The 4,093-nt window shown below is 60.3% G+C and overlaps 1 non-coding gene across 1 annotated transcript; it reads left to right on the forward strand.

Moving 5' to 3' along the window:
• Nucleotides 1-1,935: 1,935 nt before the first annotated feature.
• TRNAK-UUU (transfer RNA lysine (anticodon UUU)) lies at nt 1,936-2,008 on the forward strand. Its single transcript has one exon. It is a non-coding gene; the product is annotated as a tRNA-Lys (tRNA).
• The last annotated feature ends 2,085 nt before the right edge of the window (nt 2,009-4,093 follow it).

Below are 4,093 nucleotides of genomic sequence, written 5' to 3' on the forward strand. Positions count from 1 at the left end.
CATGCATCCGATGAAGTGAGCTGTAGCTCACGAAAGCTTATGCTCAAATAAATTTGTTCGTCTCTAAGGTGCCACGAGTCCTCCTTTTCTATTTTTGGAGGACTGGACCCACTGCGGCTCATTGATGCCATAGCATTGTACCCCCTTTGGCACAGCAGCCGTGAGGAGCATCTTCAGCGACGAAGGCAGCTCTCCGCAGCAGTGCCTAACCGGGTTTCTGTGGCCCTTGAACGGCTGGCCATGGTAGGAAAAACACCCTGAGTCAGCAGCAGAGCGGAGGCGGGCGTGGGCTGGGCTCTGGGACCTGGATGGGCCTTGATTCTGTCCAGCTGGTCTCTGATTGAGGGCAGGGAAAGGGTTTTCCTGCAGCAAGTGGGAGCAGTTGGTATCCGTTCCTCCAGGTTTCTCGTAAGCACAGAGGGACATTAGCGGGTGCTCTCAATGCAGGATTGGCCCAGATGCCATCCGTACCGGATTTACCATGGTGAGAGTGGCACCATGGCGCCGGGCCCATGCTCCAAAGGGGCCTGGCCCCGCCACTGTTCTCCGGCCCCGGCTCTCTCCTGCGGGGGCAGAAGCTTGGTGCTCCCAGCTCCTGGGGCTCCTGCTGCAGCCGGGCAGGCTCCGCCGGCAGCCAAGCTCCTCCCTTGTCTCTTCTCCTAGAGAGCCGCGCAGGGCAGGGAGCTGGGAGCACCCCCACAACCCCAGCCCACATCCCCAGCCCTCCGCCCTGACCCCTGCACCCTCTCACCCTCCACGACCCCAGCCCTGACTCCTGCACCCCTCCCACACACACCCAGCCCCCGCCACGCCCCAGGCCCAGACTCCTGCAGCCCCCCACATCCCCAGCCCTACCCTGAGCACCCAACGGGAGCTCCTGCACACACACCCCCCACATTCCCACCTGCACCCCTCGCAAAAAATGGGAGCTGCCCCAGGTAAGCGCTCCACACCCCAACCTCCTGCCCCAACCCTGAGCCCCTCCCTCGCCCTAGCTTCTGGAGAGACCCTGCACCCCAACCCCCAGCCTGCTCCTGCACCCTAACTCCCTCCCAGACCCTGCACCCCCCACCCTGTGTTCAGCGCACCCCCACCCTCAGGCCAGTGCAGAGAGAGATGAAGAGAATGGGCTAGAACCAGGGAGAAGGTAGGTACCCGCTCTATGTGGGCAGGGGAGGATCCTGTTTACCCCCTCCCCAGCCCTGCTGTGCTTGCAGTTTACCCCCGGCCCCTCCCTTGCTCCAGGGACCAACCCTAGCTCCCACCCCACTGTGCTTTTGCCCCCGGCCCCTGCCTTGCTCCAGTCAGCAGGGACTAATCCTCCCCAAATACCCCACTTGCCCCTCGCCCCTGCCTCACTCCAGCTGGGGACCAATCCTTCCCCACCAGGTCCCACAGTGCTCTATCCCCTGGCCCCTTCATGCCACAGGGGGGCCCAGAAATATGTTTGGTGCAGGGACCACAAAAAGCTAATCCGGCCCTGGATAGCGTAATGTGATGGGGATGGCGTTTTCCTTTTTTTTTTTCCCCGCATTTTCCATGGCATTTCTGTCTGTGATTTCGATTGGCTTTGTAGAACCATGTTTTCTTCTGGGGCCAATATTTAACTGAAAGAAAAAGAAGAAGAGCTCATGGCACTGGATGGAAGAGCAGGCTGGGGCTAGGGCTGCTAAGAGAGCAAGAGTGGCAAGTGGGAGGAGGGATAGCTCAGTGGTTTGAGCGTTGGCCTGCTTAAACCCAGGGTTGTGAGTTTAATCCTTGAGGGGGCCATTTAGGGATCTGGGGCCAAAATTGGGGATTGGTCCTGCTTTGGGCAGGGGGTTGGACAAGATGATCTCTTGAGGTCCCTTCCAATTCTGTTTTCTGTATTGTTACCAGCCCTCTTTTTCTTGACTAGTTTCTCTTCTGCACCAAACTTGCTCTCCCCTAATGGGAGCCTGGCTAGCTCAGTTGGTAGAGCATCAGACTTTTAATCTGAGGGTCCAGGGTTCAAGTCCCTGGTCAGGTGTACAGGAGGATCATTTTCCCTTTGTGGTGTCCCCCAAGAATATCAAGAAGCAGCTCTTTGAGGTTACTTTTTTTAACTTTTCAGGACTTGGGCTTTCCTAGGAAGGGCCCTTTACTGCCAGGGACTGAAGGGGCAACTTCCTCACACGCCCGCCGGCCTCGCAGCCTGGAGGAAGAAAGGCCTTTGGGTCGACAGCAAACCGCTGGGTGCCGACTTGTTGAGCAAATGCAGGGCTGGCCAGGGAGGCGGGAGAGGCCTTGAGCAAGGGAGGCAAAAAATTGTCCACCCAGCCTCTTCCACGCCGGAAGTCAGAACACGCCAAGGTCTGGTCCCATGGTGTCAGGGCCAGCCCCCAAGGCTTTGAATCCTGCAATCCCAGTTCAAGCCTCGGGTAGGACCTTGGCAGAGCTCTTTTGCCACCTAACCCTACTGGCTTCTTCTTGCTCTCTCTCAAATGACGTGGGAGCCTGTCTTTTGCCCGCTAGCTCTTGTGACTTGAGCGCAAGAGGGGACGTTTGATCCGCGCCTGCAGGATGCGAGCTGCCTTTCCTCTGAGCCCTGAAGCGGGGCTGCAGCCTGGCCCAGGAGGCCGCCCAATTGGTTGACCCACTGGCATGGGTGGCGAGCTCTATGGGCCCATGCTCCCTGGGCACCAGGAATCTTCCTGGCTCGGGGTCCGGGTCCAGCAATGTTCGAGGTCGGGTCTCTCCCTCGGCCCTGCCTTCTGCCCCGGGGTGTCCCCGCCCCGCGCGTGGCTCCAGGCCATTTAAAATGACCTGGGCCCCGCAGTCACCACCGGCCGAGTGGTCTCCTGCCTGCTCGCTCCACGTGGCTGCCGGCCCCGCCCTGCTGCCCCTGTGTGGGGTGGGGCTGTGTCCAGAACTGGGGGGTTTAAAGGGCCATGGTGCCCCGGTGGCCAATGGGAAGCTGCGGGGGCACTGCCCGGGGATCGCAGCGCAGGGAGGCCCCCCAGCCCGCCCTGCCTAGGAGCCCCAGGTAAGCACTGCACCCCCCCACCCCCTCCCACCCCTTTCTCGCACCCCCCTTCCTGCCCCCAATCTCCCTCCCAGAGCCCGCACCCACTCTCTCCGCACCCCCTCCCACCTCCAAATTCTCTCCCAGAGCCTGCACCCCCACCCCCTTCCCACACCCCCTCTCCGGCCCCCAAACTCCCTCCCAGAGCCTGCAACCCAGACCCCCCACCCCCACCCAAACTCCCTCCCAGAGCCCAAACTCTCACCCCTTCTGCACCCAAACTCCCTCCCAGAGCCTGCACCCTGCACCCCAGTTCCCTGCCCCCGACCAGGGCCTGTACCCCAGACCACCTCCCCCCACACGAACGCCATCCCAGAACCTTAGGCAGGTGGGGGGCAGAGTTTCGGGGGTGGGGGGGTGGGCTCTGAGCATTCTGGGAATCACCAAAATTTCTACAAACTTCCCGCCTCTGCCTACGGGTCCAAAGTCACTTGGGCGGCGTTGGTGTTCCCCAGGAATGCTGAAGGGAGGGAGACTTAATACTCCTCCCTGTCGGTCAGGGCGGAAGAGGAGGGCCGCAAGAGTGGGCAGGCTGATGAGCCGGGCCTTCTCGCATGAGGTGGGGAATGAGGTGGGGAACGCGAACTGGGAGAGGCAGTCGCTGGCCTGCGAGGAACGGCTCGGCCGATGGCATAAGCGGACCTTGTCGTTAGTCTGGAAGGTTGTCGTGCTCAAGACCTGTGTTTTGGCCCTGGGGAATTTCCTCAGCCATGTGTTTTCCCCCTGCTCCGCGAGCGTGGCTGAGACCGAACATGGTGGCCTTCCACTTCCTGTGGGGCAAGAGGATGCCCCTGCCTAGTCAGGAGAAGTGCGGCTTTTCTGCCGTATTATAAGCAGGGGTCGAGCCTGGTGGGCTTTGAAGCCTTTTACGGCTCTCCTTTTTCGGTTTTCCATTGTCAGCGGGTGGCTGAGCCGGGGGGGCAGGTCAGGCCCGAGGGGAACGTCCGGGGCCACGACAGAGAATGCAAACGAGTCTTTGGATCTGGCTGTATTTTTTTCCAAGTTCAAATAAACTTCTTGTCAGGAGTTTTTGGAGACATAATTATTTTA

Source organism: Caretta caretta, chromosome 28 (genome assembly GCF_965140235.1).
Source record: "Caretta caretta isolate rCarCar2 chromosome 28, rCarCar1.hap1, whole genome shotgun sequence".
In the NCBI taxonomy this organism is placed as follows: domain Eukaryota; kingdom Metazoa; phylum Chordata; order Testudines; family Cheloniidae; genus Caretta; species Caretta caretta.